The sequence below is a fragment of the Theropithecus gelada genome, chromosome X (assembly GCF_003255815.1).
Source record: "Theropithecus gelada isolate Dixy chromosome X, Tgel_1.0, whole genome shotgun sequence".
In the NCBI taxonomy this organism is placed as follows: domain Eukaryota; kingdom Metazoa; phylum Chordata; class Mammalia; order Primates; family Cercopithecidae; genus Theropithecus; species Theropithecus gelada.
In genome coordinates this window covers 113,007,382-113,026,621 of record NC_037689.1, presented here as the reverse complement: position 1 = coordinate 113,026,621, position 19,240 = coordinate 113,007,382, and the positions used below count along the sequence as shown (strand labels likewise).

Here is a 19,240-nt window from a genome sequence, read left to right as displayed (position 1 = left end):
AATGACAAACATAATAAATTTTATAATGGTCGAAGTATAGTACCATTCTTAAATATCACTTTAATGTTTGAATGCTGTTACAGTGATTCATTAGTCATTATTTCTTGATGAAACTGAAAAACTTACTAGAATTTCCTACAGATAACTCTGCATAGAGCTGCCCCCCCCCTTCTTTTAAATAAGGTCTTGTCTTTCCACGTGGCTTAATTGTTGCAAGACTCACAGTTCTTTCTTTACTGAGCATGCACGTATCTGCCCTCTGGTTAGCAGCTGTGGTTTCCCCTTGCAATATCTCAATATCTGTTTTCGTTTGCACCTTTCCTTCTCAAAGTGCCTGTGCTCAAAATAAGCCTGCCATTATTGGTTGCTTCAGGTCAGTGAGATCTGCTTGTTATTGTTTATCATAATTGTTAACTTTGAAGCATTTTTTCCCAATGTCTACAAGTTATTTTTTCTCTCTGCAGCACTTGCGGTTAAAATTTTAATTCATCATGGAGTAGCTTACAAATTCTGTAATCCATACATCTTACTCGTTCAACAAGGTCTCAGTGTTACAGACTGTTCATTATTTTGTCCTGCACAACACCCTTCTAGGGAATACTGAATCAAGAAATCACCTGTCTTTGCAAAGGGCATCTGTTGAAGCAGATGCCAGAGCCATGGGGTTGTCATTTCCCATCAGGCTCCATCCAATATCAGTCTCTAATGTTTCAAAGACACTTTCCATCCTTGCATCGATAGACAGCTGTGGTGCCTTCTGTTTTCTTGCTGCTTTTGTTTCTAGCCTTAACAGTTCTTTTAGAAAGAAAAATAGATGAGGAATTGCTAACATTTAAGAACATATTAATCAGATTTTATATACTGTAACTGCTCAACTTTGAGTAATAATATTAATAGTTACCAAAGAATAGAGAAAATTTAATTATTTCTTTTTCATGTTAGGAAATAAGTATCTGAGTTGGTTGATTTTATGCACTCTCCTGGAGACATATTTCTGCTATATATTTTTTATGTTACAAGAAATGAATATAATGGTCTAATTTCCATCATTTTATTTTCTATCTTTATGAACATTACCTATCATTATGTACAAATCGACAATTTTCCCTTCATTTCTATTGATTATTTCTTCTAGGGATTTTAGGTTGTTGCAGAATATTTAGTCATTACCAATAGCTCTGAAATAGTGAGGAATTAAGTGATTTTGGCACTATTTAATAGGTAGTAGTGGATTCAGAAATGAAGTTCAGATCCAGTCTAGTGTTCGTCTCCCCTCTTTTTTAGTCAGTGAGACTTCTGTGAACTTTGTGACATACCCCAAGGATGATGCTGTATTGGTCTAGCCACAAGAGCTTTATATTATAGAAACTACAATTTTAGTAGAACTAAATGGAGGTTTTTCTTTTTGCATTCTTTCACTGAAGTGTTACTATCTAAGCAGGAATTATTTGGTGTTGGAGTGGAGTAAGAATTGATATTACCTAGAGTTGGTGTCTGGTTGACCTTTTGATTTACCCTAACATCTCATGCTTAATTTATAGTTAATGTTTAATGGAATTTTGTCAAATGGATGATAAAGGCTATTAGTCAAGTCAGGATGCTACCTGGCAAATATGGAGAATGAGGCTTGCAAGGTGAGGATCAGAATTTGCTTGCCTCTGTCACAGACTCTGGAAATGCAGGACCACAGATAATTTGATATTAAGATATTTGAATATTTTACCTTGCATGTTTTCTGTGGTTAGGCTGCAACTTCTAAGCCCTGCTGGAAAAGGAATGGTAATGTTCAAAGACAGTTCACCATGGCTTCGTATTTCTGCACATCTTACAAGTGAGGCACTAACTGCCCTGTGTTCTGAACTGTATTTTCAATGATGTTGGTACAGTGAACAACTTTGCAAGATAAACATACTGTTTGCCTTCAGAACAAAGTGCAGACTGGATGCAGTGGCTCACACCTGTAATCCCAACACTTTAGGAGGCCAAGGCAGGAGGATTGCTTGAGCCCAGGAATTTGAGACCAGCCTGGGCAACATAGCAAGACCCTGTCCCCCTGACCCTTTTTTTTTTTTTTTTTTTTTTTTTGAGACAGTGTCTTGCTCTGTTTCCCAGGCTGGAGTGCAGTGGCACACACGGCTCACCACAGCCTCAACCTCCTCAGGCTCAGGTGATCCTCCTGCCTCAGCCTCCCAAGTAGCTGGGACTATAGGTCCATGCCACCACACCCGGCTATTTTTTTGTATTTTTTGTAGAAATGGGGTTTTGCCATGTTGCCCAGGCTGGTCTCAAGCTCCTAGACTCAAGCAATACACCCTCCTCGGCCTCCCAAAGTGTTGGGATTATAGATATGAGCCACTGCTCCCGGCCAGGACCCTGTTTCTTAAAAAAATAGCCAAGCATGGTGGTGCATGCTTGTAGTCCTAGCTACTTAGGAGGCTGAGGCAATAGGACCGCTTTAGTCTGGGAGGTCAAGGCTGCAGTGAGCTGTGATCTCACCACTGCACTCCAGCCTGGGCGACAAAGCAAGATACTTTCTTAAAAAGCAAACAAATAAAACAAAAACAAACCAAAGCAAAGGCAGGATGAATTAGATAGTATTTCTCTCCAAAAGCAAAAGACAATCATGCTTAATTAAGTCCAATAAAATAAAGATAATGTCTCCCTTAGAACAAAAGGCAGGCATGCTTACTATGATAAAAGATTTGGGTTCCCTCAGCTCAGGTTCCTTTCCTATAATGTGATAATATTGCATGTGTATGCATCCATCTGGGCCCACCAATGTTGCCCCTGTGAGATTTTGGGGAGTAAGGGGAACTGAGCCAAATATGCTGTTCATGCCACTTGCTGTGTTGTGAGCAATAAAGGGCTCTGTCTCTCACACAGGAGTCTCATATCTTCTGCTAGCATCTATACAACAGTGTTAGGCTAACATACTGGCTTACAAGTAGGGTAAAATCTGACCCTTCAGAGTTCTTGACAGGTACTCAGCACAATGATTTTGTCTATAAGATGTTATCCTCCTTTAGACAAAATTTATTTGACTAATTTTATTTAATTCTTGTTTATTGAATTGGTTAAAAATATTGAAAAAGTAATAACAGCCCATCTCTTTAAGTATCCGAGAAAGCTGTGTGTCATCTCAGATGAAACAATTTTGAATTGGTAAATTAGGAACAGCTGAGGGCTTTATAATCGTGTTCATTATTGTCTGAAACAAAAATTGAACCTAGCAGTAAGATTTACATTCTGCCTCCTATTGCAAGAAGCAATCTTGGTGGTGTGTGTGGATATTGTTAGGAGATTTAGAATTCTTCAGACCCTGGTTTGTGGTTGCAGTGGGATAGAATATTTGAGATGTGGGACAGAAGGTAGCGGTAGTGTGTTAGAGGACTGGAAAATCACACATAGAACATAGATTTTGAAGACACATGAGTTTGGAATCCCAGCGCTGTCAGTTATTACTAGTTTTTAATTTTTTTTTAGCTTTGGGAAGGCATGTCATTGAGTGTATCGTTGCTTCATATGTGTATTAGTCTGTTTTCATGCTGCTGATAAAGACATACCCGAGACTGGGCAATTTACAAAAGAAAGAAATTTGTTGGAATTACAGTTCCACGTGGCTGGGGAGGCTTCACAATCGTGGCAGAAGGTGAAAGGCACTTCTCACATGGTGGTAGACAAGAGAACAGAGCTTGTGCAGGGAACCTCCCCTTTTTAAAACCATCAGATCTCATGAAACTTACTATCATGAGAACAGCACGGGAAAGACCTGCCCCTATGATTCAATTATTTTCCATCAGTTCCCTCCCACAACACATGGGAATTCAAGATGAGAGTTGAGTGAGAACACAGCCAAACCATATAATTCTGCCCTTGACCCCTCTCAAATCTCATGTCCTCACATTTCAAAACCAATCATACCTTCCCAACAGTCACACAAAGTCTTAACTCATTTCAGTATTGACTCAAAAGTCCACAGTCCAAAGTCTCATCTGAGACAAGGCAAGACCCTTTTGGCTATGAGCCTGTAAAATCAAAAGCGAGTGAGTTACTTCCTAGATACAATGGGGATACAGGCATCTGGTAAATACAACCATTCCAAATGGGAGAATTTGGCCAAAATGAAGGGGCTACAGGCCCTGTGCAAGTTTGAAATCCAGTGGGGGAGTCAAATCTTAAAGTTCCAAAATGATCTCCTTTGACTCCATGTCTCACATCCAGGTCACGCTGATGCAAGAGGTGGGTTCCTATGGTCTTGGGCAGCTCCGCCCCTGTGGCTTAGCAGGGTACAGCCTCCCTCCTGGCTGCTTTCATAAGCTGGCACCGGGTGTCTGTGGCTTTTCCAGGTGCACGGTGCAAGCTGTCAGTGGATCTACCGTTGTGGGGTCTGGAGAACGGTGGCCCTCTTCTCATAGTTCCACTAGGCAGTGCCCCAGTGGGGACTTTGTGTGGAGGGTCTGACCCCACATTTCCTTTCTGCACTACCCTAGCAGAGGTTCTCCATGAGGTCCCCACCCCTGCAGCAACGTTCTGCCTGGACATACAGGCATTTCCATACATTCTCTGAAATCTAGGTAGAGGTTCCCAAACCTCAATTCTTGACTTCTGTGCACCCGCAGGCTCAGCACCACATGGAAGCTGCCATGACTTGGGGCTTGCACCCTCTGAAGCCACGGCCCAAGCTGTACCTTGGCCCCTTATAGTCATGCCTGGAGTGGCTGGGACACAGGGCAACAAGTCCCTAGCCTGCACACCGTACAGGGACCCTGGGCCTGGCCCACGAAGCCATTTTTTCATCCTAGGCTTTCAGACCTGTGATGGGATGGGCTGCTGTTAAGACCTCTGACATGCCCTGGAGACATCTTCCCCATTTGCTTGGGGATTAACATTCGGGTCCTGGATACTTATGCAAATTTCTGCAGCCAGCTTGAATTTCTCCTCAGAAAATGGGATTTTCTTTTCTATCACATTGTCAGGGTGCAAATTTTCCAAACTTGTATGCTGTTTCCCTTTTAAAACTGAGTGCTTTTAATGGCACCCAAGTCACCTCTTGAATGCTTTGCTGCCTAGAAATTTCTTCCACCAGATACTCTAAATCATCTCTCTCAAGTTCAAAGTTCCACAAATCTCTCGGGCAGGGGCAAAATGCCACCAGTCTCTTTGCTAAAACATAACAAGAGTGTCACCTTTGCTCCAGTTCCCAACAAGTTCCTCATCTCCATCTGAGATCACCTCAGCCTGGATTTCATTGTCCATGTCATTATTAGCATTTTGTTCAAAACCATTCAACAAGTTTCTAGGGAGTTCCAAACTTTCCCACATTTTCCTGTCTTCTTCTGAGCCCTCCAAACTGTTCCAACTTCTGCCTGTTACCCAGTTCCAGAGTCACTTCCACATTTTTGGGTATCTTTTCAGCAGTGCCCCACTCTACTGGTACCAATTTACTGTATTCATCCATTTTCATGCTGCAGATAAAGACATACCCGAGACTGGGCAATTTACAAAAGAAAGAGGTTTATTGGACTTACAGTTCCATGTGGCTGAGGAGACCTCACAATCATGGTGGAAGGTAAAAGGCACATCTCACATGGTGGCAGACAAGAGAATAGAGCTTGTGCAGGGAACCTCCCCTTTTTAAAACCATCAGATCTTGTGAGACTTACTCACTATCATAAGAACAGCATGGGTAAGACTTGCCCCTATGATTCAATTAACTCCCACCGGGTCCCTCCCACAACATGTGGGAATTCAAGATGAGATTTTGGTGGGGACATGGCCAAACCATATCAACATGTTAAATGAGAAACAGTAACTACCTTACAAAATTGTTAAAAGGATTAGAAATAATCTATGCAAAGTGCATGGTATTGTGATCTAGCATATAGGGTGTCTGTGTATAATATTTCCCTCAATTCCACTTAGGTTATTCTTGATGTGAATTTAGAGTTCTGATTTCAAGTTATTTCTCCATTAACTCCCATGTTCCTTTAAGCAGACAATTCTATGGTGATTACTGTAACGATGAAGATGTGTTCAAACAGCACACTTCATTATTAGGAATTTTATCAGAGGTAAAAATCACATGGCCCTCTCCTTAATGTGTCTGTTTAATTTCCCTCTGCTTTCCTCTTATAAGGATACATGTGATGGCATTTTTAGGGCCAGAGGTAAAAGTGTGTCAGGCTTTCAAATATTACCTAGGATTTTTTTAAAAAGGAGAGACTATGGTAATCTATATTATTAAACAGCACTTAAACTCAAGTTTAACAATTTGTGCAAAAAACTCTCTCTACCCATTTGTACACTGAATACGATAAGACTATAATTAGTACAGTATAATAGTATAATTTCTGAAAGTCATTTTGTATATTTGGCAGAAATGGTAGCCAGTGGGCCAGGAATTTCAATGGGCAGCAAGCAGATAGACCAATCTGTGGCTCTGTGGCTGCAGCTTGGGAGACAGCAAACAGATTTCTATTCCATCTGACTCCTCTCCTTCTCTAGCTTCCTTGGTCTCTCAAGCTCAAGAGTGATACAGAACATAATTTAGATTGGGTTACTTAAGATTATTGACCAAGGTCTCTAATAGACTCCCAGCAGTTTTACAAGGAATGTCTTGAAGGAAGGCGGGAAACAGTACATAGCAATCTGTCTACTGTTGATTTACTGCCAATACTGGATTTTATGATTAAAAATGAGACAAGAAAAACAGCTCAGTGGTTATAAAGGTGCTTATCCCTTTGGATACTAATTAACTGAGGTATCGATACTGCACAAGAAAAAAATACACAGCTATATAATTAAAAATATTTACAATCATTCTCTTATTAATTCCAATAAACTATCATTATGGTGTGTATTAGTTTCTTGTGCCTGCCATAACAAATTATCACAAACTTAATGATTTAAAAAACAAATTTAGTCACTCACAGGTTTGGAGACTGGAAGTTAGAAGCGAATTTAATTGAGCTAAAATCAAGGTTTTGGCAGGGCTGCACTCTCTATGAGGAGGCTCTAGGGGAGAATCCATTCCTTGCCTCTTCTAGCTTCTGATGGCTACTGGCATTGTGTGGCAGAATTATTCCAGTGGCTCCCTCCTTCTCCACGTGGCCCCCTCTTCAGTCTGTGTAGTTTACCCGCTGCTTTCCTCTTACAAGGATACATGTGATGGCATTTAGAGTCCACATGGATGATGCAGGCTAATCTCATCACAAGATTCTTAATTACATCTGTAAAAACTTTAGCATATAAGATAACACTTACAGGTTCCAGAATTAGGATCTGATATCTTCAGCCTACGATAGGAAGATAAATACACGTTTTAATGTCCTTTTCTATGTGGAAAAGGTGAAACATTTTTATAATTTTATAATTGTCTTTTCCCAAGTGCTGTTTGTTGCCTAAGAAAGTAGGCTTTGAAATTGTTGTGAAGTGAATCTTCCATGGAGGAATAAATGAGCAGTTTTCCAATTTTTATTTATTTTTATTTTTTGAAAAAGACAGGGTCTCACTCTGTCACCCAGGCATGAGTGCAGTGGCATGATCATGGCTCACTGCAGCCTCAACCTCCTGGGCTCAAACCATCCTCCCACCTTAAGAGTAGCTGGAACTACAGGCATGCACCAAGCCCAGCTACTTTTTGTATGTTTTTGTAAAGATAGGGTTTTGCCATATTGCCCAGGCTGGTCTGGAACACTTGGGCTCAAACGATCCCCCAACCTGGCCCTCCCAAAGGCCTGTAATCCCAACAGGCCACCAACTACACCCAGCTGGTTTTTTCCCCCAGTTTTTAGGTGGAATTTTTATTTATTTAATTTTTTTGCTGGAACTCAATTAAAATACCAGTTTTGCATGTATTTCTCAATTATTTGTTCATTATTAGTCATATTTTTCTAGTTGCCCTATTGTACATGTTAAGTGATTTTTAATGTTTAAAAAGCTCCTTTATTGTATATCACAAGATAAACATTTTAAATCAGTTTAAATTTTATTCATTATAGTGATATAAAAGTTAATCTTCACTTTTTTGATGGAAAATATGAGATGCTGTTAGTGTGAGATAGTTCAAGAAATTAAGATACAAATAGTTTTGTGTTATTTCCCATCTTTCTTTCCACGGTTGTATTTTTTTGGCACTGTTACTGTATTTACTCAGTACTTTAAAAAGGACGTTCATAATGATTTAAAATCTGAAACACCTAAGAATTAGATTTTGCCGAGACCAGCTCGGTTGTGCAGACCTTAAACCAGTGGCACTAGAGGAATTGAAGACACACACACAGAAATATAGAGTGTGAAATGGGAAATCAGGGGTCTCACAACCTTCAGAGCTGAGAACCTTGAACAGAGATTTACCTGTATATTTATTGACAGCAAGCCAGTGATAAGCATTGTTTCTATAGATTATAGATTAACTAAAAGTATTCCTTGCAGGAAACAAAGGGATGGACTGAAATAAAGGGATGGGTCTGACTAGTTATCTGTGGTAGGAGCATCTCCTTAAGGCACAGATCGCTCATGCTATTGTTTGTGGTTCAGGAACACCTTTAAGTGGTTCTCCACCCTGGGTGGGCCAGGTATTCCTTGCCCTCATTTCGGCAAGCCCACAACCTTCCAGCGTGGGCTTCATGGCCATCACGAACATGTCACAGTGCCGCAGAGATTTTGTTAATGGCCAGTTTTGGGGCCAGTTCATGGCCAGATTTGGGGGCCTGTTCCCAACAAGATTTATTATTCTTTATTTGATGTAACTCCATTAAATAAGAATAATAATTATAATTTTAAATGGTATTTAGTAAATAAATACATGGAATCATCCAGAAAATAGTTTATGAATGCACATTTAATTAAATTCCCTAAGGGAGCTTATAATGTTACTTTGTAATTTAACTAAATAATCTTTTATTTGAAGGGGAATGAACATCAAAGATTATGAAAAATGTAGATTAGTAATGTCTTGATATTATTTAAATCATTAAATTATTCTTGTTATTAATACTGATGATTTAGTATTTTTTTCTGTCCCTTTTTTGTAGTTTATTTGCTTTTTTCATATGTTATTTTTCAGAAGTTTTAGGTTTACAAAAAACTTGAGCAGATAGTACAGTTACCCCATACTCCTTTTCTCCAGCTCATAGTTTTCCTATTTTTAGCATCTTATATTTTTGTAATGTGTTTTTACAATTAACGAACCAATATATGGTACACTTGATGATTATGAAAATTGATGAAGCTATACTTTATTATTAAAGTCTATACATTAGGGTTCAGTCTTTGTGTTGTATAGTTGTATGTGTTTTGACAAATGCATGTGTCATGTATGCATCATCACAGTATCACATAGAAGAGTGTAACTGCCCTGAAAATTCTGTGTTCCATGTATTAATCACTCTTTGATATGGTTTAGCTCTGGGTCCCCACCCAAATCTCATATTGAATTGTAACCACCATGTGTCGGGGTAGGGACCTGGTAGGAGGTGATTGGATCATGAGAGTGGTTTCCCCAATACTGTTCTCATGATAGTGAGTTCTTATGAGATCTGATGGTTTATAAGTGTGTAGCATTCTCCTCCTGCCCTCTGCCTTGTGAAGAAGGTGCTTGCTTCTTCTTCACCTTCTGCCATGATTGTGTTTCCTAAGGCCTCCCCAGCCATGCAGAACTGTGTGTCAATTAAACCTCTTTTCTTTATAAATTACCCATTCTCAAGTGGTTTTATATCACAGTGTGAGAATGGACTAATACAGAAAATTGTTACTAAAGAAGTGGGGCATTGCTATAAAGATACTTGAAAATATGGAAGCAACTTTGGAACTGGGTAATGGGCAGAAGTTGGAACAGTTTGGAGGGCTCAGAAGAAGACAGGAATATGATGTGGGAAAGTTTGGAACTCCCTAGAGACTTGTTGAATTGTTATGACTAAAATGTGATAGTGATGTGGACAATGAAATCCAGGCTGAGGTGGTCTCAGATGGAGATGAGGAACTTACTGGGAACTGAAGTAAAGGTCACTCTTGCTGTGCTTTAACAAGGAGACTGATGGCATTTTGCTCCTGCCCTAGAGATCTGTGGAACTTTGAACTTAAGAGACATGATTTAGGGTATCTGGCAGAAGAAATTTCTAAGTAGAAAAGCATTCAAGATGTGACCTGGCTGTTTCTGAAAGTGTTCAGTCATATGCATTCACAAAGAGGTGGTCTGACATTGGAACTTAATGTTTAAAAGGGAAGAAAAGCATAAAAGTTTGGAAAATTTAAAGCCTATATGATGGAAAAGAAAAACCGATTTACTGGGAAGTAATTCAAGCCTGCTGCAGAAATTTGCATAAGTAAAAAGGAGCCAAATGTTAATTGTCAAAATCATGGGGAAAATGTCTCCAGGGCATTTCAGAGATCTTCACAACAGCCCTTCCCATCACAGGCCTGGGGGCCTAGGAGGGAAAAATGGTTTCACGAGCTGGGCCCAGGGCCCTACTGCTCTGTGCAGCCTCATGACATGGTGCTCTGTGTCCCAGCCACTCCAGCTTCAGCTGTGGTTAAAAGGGGTCAAGGCACAGCTCATAATGTTGCCTCAGAGGGTGCAAGCCTCAAGCCTTGATGGCCTCCACATGGTGTTCAGCCTGTGGGTGCTTAGAAGACAGGAACTGGGGTTTGGGAACCTCTGCCTAGATTTCAGAAGCTGTATGGTAATGTCTGAATGTCCAGGAAGAAGTCTGCTGCAGGGAGAGAGCCCTCATGGGTGACCTCTACTAGGACAGTGTAGAGGGGAAATGTGGGGTTGGAGACTCACACAGAGTCCCCATTGGGGCACTGCCTAGTGAAGCTGTGAGAAGATGGCCACTATCCTCCATACCTCCAGACTGACAGCTTGTACCAAGCACCTGGAAAAGCTGCAAGCACTCAATGCCAGCCCCTGAAACTAGCCACGGGGCTATACCCTGAAGACCCACAAGGGTAGAGCTATGCAAGGCCTTGGGAACCCACCCCTTCCATCAGTGTACCCTGGATGTGAGACATGGAGTCAAAGGAGATTATTTTGGAACTTTAAGTTTTAATGACTTCCTCATTGTATTTTGGACTTGCACGGGGCCTGAGGCCCTTTCATTTTGGCCAATTTCTCTCATTTGGAACGTGTGTATTTATACAATGCCTGTACTCCCATTGTATATAGGAAGTAACTAACTTGCTTTTGATTTTACAGACTTATAGGCAGAATGGGACTTGCCTTGTCTCAGATGAGACTTTGGAGTTGGACTTTTGACTTAATGCTGGAATTAGTTAAGACATTTGGGGACTGTTGAGGTGGAATAATTGTATTTTGCAGTGTGATAAGGAAATGAGATTTGGGAAGGGCTGTGACAGAATGATATGGTTTAGCTCTGTGTCCCCACTTGGGTCTCATATTGAATTGTAATCACCATGTGTCAGGGGAGGGAGCTGGTGAGAAGTGATTGGGTCATGGGACTGGTTTCCCTCATGCTTCTCTCATGGTAGTGAGTGAGTTCTTACAAGATCTGATGGTTTATAATTATGTAGCGGTTCCCCTGCCCTGCCCCCCATCTTGTGAAGAAGGTGCTTGCTCTTCCTTTGCCTTCTGCCGTGATTGTAAGTTTCCTGAGGCCTCCAAGCTATGTGGACTGTGAGTCAATTAAACCTCTTTTCTTTATAAATTACTCAGTTTCTGGTAGTTCTTTATAGCAGTGTGAAAATGGACTAATACTCTCTTCCTCTTCCCTTATTCCCTCTTTTCCTCCCAAATCCATGGCAACCATTAATCTTTCTACTATCACCATAGTTTTACCCTTCCCAGAATGATATTTACTAGGAATCCTAGCATATGTAGACATTTCAGACTAGCTTCTTTCAAGAAGCAATATATGTTAAGGTCTCTCCATGTCTTTTCATGGCTTGAAAGCTCATTTCCTGGAAGCGATTCCATTGTATGGATATTCCACAGTTTATTCATTCACCTATTGAAAGATGCATCTTGTTTGTTTCTAAATTTTGGCAATTATGAATAAGGCTGCTATAATTGTTAGTGTGAAGACTTCGTGTAGACATTAGTTTTGAACTGATTTGAGTAAATACTCAGGCTTGCAATTGCTGAATTAAGACCATATTTATCTTTGTAAACGCATACCAGACTGTTTTCCAGTGTGGCTGTTCTTTTATTTTTCATTAAAAATTTATTTATATAATTTATGGGGTACAAGTGCGAATTTATTACATGCATAGTAGTCCAGTTAGGGGATTCAGAGAATCTGTCACCCAAATAACATACATTGTACCCATTAGGTGATTTATTATTATATACCCCTCTCCCACTCTGTCACCCTTCTGAGTCTCCATTGTCTATCACTCTGCTCTCTTTATCTATGTATACACCATTTTTTAGCATTCACTAAAAAAAGTGAGTGAGAACATGTGATATTTGTCTTTCTGTGTCTGGTTTGTTTCACTTAAGATAATGACCTTCAGTTCTATCCATGTTGTTGCAAAAGACCAATGCTTTGGCTATTTGGACTCTTTTTTGGTTCTATATGAATTTTATGATTTTTTTTTCTAATTCTGTGAAAAAATGGTGTTGGTATTTTGGTAGGGATTGCATTGAACCTGTAGATTGCTTTGGGTAGTATAGTCATTTTAACAATATTAATTCTTCTGATCCATGAGCATGAGATATCTTTCCATTTGTTTTTGTCATCTTCAATTTCTTTCATCTGTGTTTTATAGTTTTCCTTGTAGAGATCTTTCACCTCTTTGGTTAAATTTATTCCTAGGTATTTTATTTTTTTGGTAGGTATGGTAAATAGGATTGACTTCTTGATTTCATTCTCAGTGAGATCATTATTGGTATATAGAAATGCTACTGTGTTTTATATATTAATTTTTGTATCCTGAAACTTTATCAAATCTAAGAGTTTTTTTGGTGGAGTCTTTAGGGTTTTCTAGATATAAGATCATATCGTCAGCAATCAGCGATACTTTGACTTCCTTCTTTTTGATTTGGATGTGTTTTATTTCTTTCTCTTGCCCAGTTGCTCTGGCTAGGACTTTCAGTACTATATTCAATAACGGTGGTGAAAGTGGGCATCTTTGTCTTGTTGTAGATCTTAGAGGGAAGGCCTTCAGCTTTTCTCCATTCAGTATGATACGTGGGTTTGTTGTATGGTATGTGGGTTGTAGGTATGATATGTGTGTTTGTTGTATATGGCCTTTATTTTTTTGAGGTATGTTCCTTCTATGCCTCGTTTGTTGACGGGTTTTATCATGACCGGAAGCTTAATTTTATCAAATGCTTTTTCTGCATCTATTGAGATGATCATATGTTTTTTGTCCTTAATTCTGTTTATGTGATATATCACATTTATTAATTTGCATATACTCAACCATCTTTCTATCCTTGGTGTAAAACCCACTTGATCATGGTGTATGATATGGTTTGGCTCTGTGTCCCCACCAAAATCTCATCTTATAGCTGCCATAATTCCCACGTATTGTGGAAGGAATCCGGTGGGAGATGGTTGAATCATGGGGATGGGTCATTCCCGTGCTGTTCTTGTGACAGTGAATGAGTCTCATGACATCCGATGGTTTCAAAAATGGGAGTTTCCCTACACAAGCTCTTTGTCTGCTATCATTCATGTAAGATGTGACTTGCTCCTCCTTGCCTTCCACCATGATTGTGAGGCCTCCCCAGCCATGTGGAATTGTAAGTCCAATAAACCTCTTTCTTTTGTAAATTGCCTAGTCTCAGGTATGTCTTTATCAGCAGCATGAGAATGAACTGATACAGTGCATTATCTTTTTGATGTCCTGTATTCAATTTACTAGTATTTTGTTGAGGATTCTTGCATGAATGTTCATCAGGGATGTTGGTCTGCTGTTTGCCTTTTTTGGTTGTTGTGTCCTTGTCCAGTTTTGGTATTAGGGTGATAGTGACCTCATGGAATGAATTAGGGAGAATACTCTCCTCTTCAATTTTTTGGAACAGTTTCAGGAGGAGTGGTATTACTTCTTTTTATATTTGATAGAATTTGGCTGTGAATCCCTCAGCCAAGCTCCCTCAACAATCCCTGAGCTTGTCTTTGTCGGGATTTTTTTTTTTTTTTTTTTTACTACTGATTCAATGTTGCTGTTCATTATTGGCCTGTTTAGATTTTCTATTTCTTCCTTGTTCAATCTTGGTAGGTTGTGTGTTTCCAGGAATTTATCTCTTTCCTTTAGGTTTTCTTGTTTGTGAGTATATAGTTGTTCATAATAGTTTCTGATGTTCTATTGTGTTTCTGTGGTATCAGTTGTAATGTTTCCTTTTTTATTTCTCATTGTGTTTATTTGATTCATCTCTCTTCTAGGTTAGTCTAGCTACTGGTTTATCAGTTTTATTTATCTTTTTGCAGAATCAGCTTTTTTTTTAATAATTTGTATCTTTTTTTGGTCTCTATTTCATTTAGTTCTACTGTGATCTTTGTTATTTCAAATTCTGCTAGTTTTGAGTGTGGTTTGTTCTTGATTTTCTAGTTTTTTGAGATGCACTGTTAGGTTGATAATTTATAATCTTTTTTTTAAATAATAGGCATTTAATGCTATAAATTTCCCTCTTACCACTGCTTTTGCTATGTCCCACAGGTTTTGGTTTGTTATGTTTACATTTTCATTTGTTTCAAAAAATTTTTAATCTTTTGTATTAATTTCTTCTTTGATCCAGTGATTGTTCAGGAGCTTGTGTAATATCCATGTGTTTGTATAGTTTCTGAAGTTCCTTTTTGTATTGATTTCTATCCACTGTGGTATGAGAAAATAATTGATAGGATTTCATTTTTAAACATTTGTTGATACTTGCTTTATGGCCTAACATGTGATTTATCTTGGAGAATGTTCCATGTGCTCATCGAAAGAGTGTATATTCTGCAGTTGTTGGGCAGAATATTCTGTAAATTTGTTAGGTCCGTTTGGTGTAAAGTCCAATTTACATCTAATGTTTCTTTGTTGGTTTCCTGTCTAGATGATCAGTCTGATGCTGTTAGTGGTGCATTGAAGTCTCCCACCGTTATTGTATCTATCTCTCTCTTTAGGCCTAGTGATATTTGTTTTATGGATCTGGGTGCTCCAGTGCTGGGTGCATATACATTTAAAATTGTTATAACCTCTTGCCAAATTGATCCCTTTATTATAGAATGACGTTCTTTGTCTTTTTTTAACCGTCTTTTATTTAATATCTGATTTAATTGATGCAAGTACAGCTAGTGCTGCTCACTTTTGGATTTTGTTTGTGTGGACTGTCTTTCTACTCCTTTACTTTTGGTCTATATGTGTCTTTACAAGTAATGTGAGTTTCTCATAAGCATCATATAGTTGGATTATATTTTGAAAATCTATTTTGCCAATCTGTATCTTTTAAATGGGGCATTTAATTCATTTATTTTCAAGGTTTATATTGATATGTGAGGGTTTGTTCTTGTCATATTGTTAATCATTTTCCAGTTTTATAAATTCTCTGTTTTTTTCTTGGAATGTTTGTCTTTGTGGTTTGGTGGAATTCTGTAGTGGTGCCATTTGATTTCTTTTTCTTCCTCCTTTGTGTGATTGCTTTACCAGTGAGTTTTATACTTTTGTGTGTTTTCATGATGATGAATATCACTTTTACTTCCAAGTTTAGGACTTCTTTGAGCATTTCTTGTAGGGCCAGTTTAGTGGCGATGAATTCCTCAGTATTTGCATGTTTGGGAGAGACTTCATTTCTTCTTATTTATGAAGCTTATTGCTGGATATTGAGTTCTTGGCTGGCAGTCTTGTTTTTTTTTTTTTAATATCAGCACTTTTAATATGTCATTCCCTTCTCTTCTGGCTTTTAAGGTTTCTGGTAAGAAGTCTCATGTTAGTCTCATGGAGTTTCCTTATGTAGGTGATTTTTTTTTATTTCAGCACTTTTAATATGTCATTCCCTTCTCTTCTGGCTTTTAAGGGTTCTGGTGAGAAGTCTCATGTTAGTCTCATGGAGTTTCCTTATGTAGGTGACAGGGTGCTTTTCTCTTGATGATTTTATTTTATTTTTTTCTGTCAAGCTGTTCTTTATCTCAGGAAGAGGGCAGGGCAGGGGGCTCAGTCTTTCTTAGCAGTAATTTTCCTCATGGTGGCCAGGACATTGCTCAGCTCCTCTCGTTTCCTCTTGGTGAGGATGTGTGTCCCCACCCTTTTCTTGATGAACTTGAGGGCCTGTTTGTCCTTGGAGACCTTCAGTAACTCCTTGGTTCGCCGCTCGTATGGGGTGAAGCCACACACCTCTCGGGTCATGCCCCGCACACACTTGTTATGTTTGGTCAGGCGCCCGAGGCTACGACTGTGTCTGGGCTTGCTCACATTCTTGGTCACCTTGTGGCCTTTGTTGAGGCCCACAACCATAGTGTAGCACAGAGCCATTGCTGCTGCTCTCCAGTGGTGGCTGTGGTTAAAGGCTGTCTTGCTGATTTTAGAATTCTTTTTACCTTAGACAATCTGATTATAATATGCTGTGGCAAACTCCTTTTTGCATTGTGTTTTCCCTGGGATCACTGAGTCTCCTGTGTCTGGATGTCTAAATCTTGCTATACTTGGAAAAGTTTCATTTCTTATTTTGTTAAATAGGCTTTCTAAGCCTTTTAATCTCTCATCTCCCTCAGGAATACCAATAATTTGTAAGTTTGGTCATTTTATGTAGTCTCAAATGGCACATGTATACCTATGTAGCAAACCTGCATGTTCTGCATGTGGATCCCAGAACTTAAAGTCTAATAAAAAAATAAATAAATGAAAGTAATAAGCAAGTTCAAAAAAAAAAAAAGAAAAAAGCTTTGTTTATTCTTTTTCTTTATTTCTGTCTGACTGGATTATTTCAAAAGACCTGTCTTCAAGTTCTGAAATTCTTTCTTCTGCTTGATCTAGTATTTCAAATGTATTTTGTATTTCCTTCAATGAATCTTTTAGTTTCAGAATTTGTGTGTGTGTGTGTGTGTGTATGTGTGTATGTGTGTGTGGGGTGGGGAGAGAGAGAGACTTGTTCTGTTGCCCAGGCTGGAGTGTAGTGGTGTGATCATAGCTCAGTATGACCTCAAACTTTTGGACTCAAGTGATCCTCCTGCCTCAGCTTCCTGAGTAGTTGGGATTTACAAGCATGTGCCAACATGCCTAGCTAATGTTTGTATTTTTAGTAGAGACAGGTTCTCGCTATGTTGCCGAAACTGGTCCTAAACACCTGGGTTCAAGCAGTCCTCTTACCTTGGCCTCCCAAAGTGCTGAGATTATAGGCATTAGCCACTGTACTCGGCCTTTTTATCTTTTAAAGATATTTATCTGCATGTTAAAAGGTTTTATTTGTATTCTGAATTGATTTTTTGAGTTCTTTGTATTGGTTTTTAGATTTCTCTGGCATCTCATTGAGCTTCTTTAAAATCAGTATTTTGAATTCTTTATCTGGGATTTTGAGGATTTTTTTTTTCTTTTTTGGTTAGGATCTATTGCTGGAGAATTACTGCATTCATTTGAGGCCATCATATTACCTAGCTTTTTCATGTTTTCTGTATCTTTATGTTGGTTTCTGCTCATCTGGCTTCATAGTTACATCTTCTTTTTTAAAAAATGACTTTCATGTGGATGGGGGACTTTTTTCTTGAAGATGTGACAATGATGTTAGTTGGGTAAGGCCGTCTGGCTTTGCTTTCAGGTGCATGCAGTAGTGAAGACTGTGTATAATTTATATGGCTATCTTCATTGTGGTAATGTGTGGTTCTTGGTGGGGCCTGTGGTGAAGTTGTGCTTGTGACTTGAGTGCCTGATGGGCCCATCATCAGGTTTTAATGGTAGCAGAAGTGTGCCAAGTATGTCTATCCTTGTGACCTGGGACAGCATATGCTGGCTCCTGTGTTGGCAGTTTCCAGACAGGCTAATGTTTGGGCATGTGGGTGGCTTTCTCAGATGCCAGTTTTAGTAGCAGTATACCAGGCATATAAGAAGGCTCTCGAGCTCCTGAGCAGCTGGGGTAGTGAGGGTGATAGACGTAGCAGTGGTGGTGAGATGCTCTCCTTGTTCCCTTGCACTGTGCTCTTGTGCTGGAAGTGGTTGCAACAGGCTGTGCAAACTGGCTTCTAGGTCAGAAGGTGGTGCTTGCAGGTAAGAGCCAGCTGAGACTGTAGAAGTAGGGTGTTTATGCTCAGTCTCTGTCCCCTAGAAGTGCTCATGTGCCCCAGGTGGTGGATTGGGTTGTGGAACACCCAGAACCTGGCCCCCCCCCACCAGTTTGTGTTGGCATAGGGTTAGGGGGGTGAAGCTGGGTGGATCCAGACTGGGCAAGCTTGTACTCAACACCTCCCAATGGCAAGGGCATGCATGAACTATGACGTGGGGGTAGGGCAGGCAGTGTAGTCCTCACGCCTCTGGTGAAATGCTTGGGTGAGAGGTGACTGCTGCTGTGCTGAGGTCGTGCCATAGGTGCCAGGGAGGATGAGACCACTGCTGTCCCTCCCCCATCCCAGCTGTGGCAGCCAACCTGGCTGTTCTGTTAGTATGGCAGTTTGCACCTAGCCCGTAATTCAGCCATGAGCCACAGAAGCCAGCACCCAGCTCAAGACCAAGCCTCTGCAGTAACTCATCCTGCTCAGGATTAGAGCATTGGGAGCCTGGTTCCAGTGCCAGAGACTGCAGCCCATGCCATGTCTGCTTCTTAGTTTTGGTTGTGGGATCCCCATTGATCCCCATTCCTGCTCAAGTCCCTGCTCCACAAGATGCAACCTGATCTTCCCCAATGGCCAAGACTGGTGCTGCAGATTTCCAGGACCACTCATAGTTGCTAAGAGCTAGGATTAAGAATGGCATCTTACTGTGGCTACTTAGTTCTCAGGAATTGTGTGGGACCCAGGGCATGTTGCCTCCCTGGAGCTGTTCCTTCTCATAGTCTCCTGGATGCTCCCTAAATCAGATTCAGAATTTGGGTGGGTCAGGGTGCTCTCCTGTGGCCTGAATTGTATGATTCCCCAGTGGGAAAGTGGACTGCAGAAAGATATTCACTCTCTCTTGTATTGGGGATTCATTGCCAGTTCCCAGCCGGTCTTGACCACACAGGCTGTCTGCTTTCCTTCTCATTCCCAGATTTTGGAGTTTCCTTTCACTTTTTCTGTTGAACCCTGTGTTCCTTGTTGGATAATGTATTCAAAGTGTGATTGTCTGCATACCACTTTGGTTTTTCTAAGTGGATGAGGCATGCTGGAAATGT

General features: G+C 39.9%; 1 protein-coding gene and 1 pseudogene across 2 annotated transcripts in view; one reads left to right on the top strand and one right to left on the bottom strand.

Moving 5' to 3' along the window:
- LRCH2 (leucine rich repeats and calponin homology domain containing 2) overlaps positions 1 to 19,240 on the top strand; it is a 128,816-nt gene that overhangs the window by 20,447 nt on the left and 89,129 nt on the right. The window lies entirely within an intron of this gene.
- Positions 16,099 to 16,416, bottom strand: LOC112615557 (annotated as a pseudogene).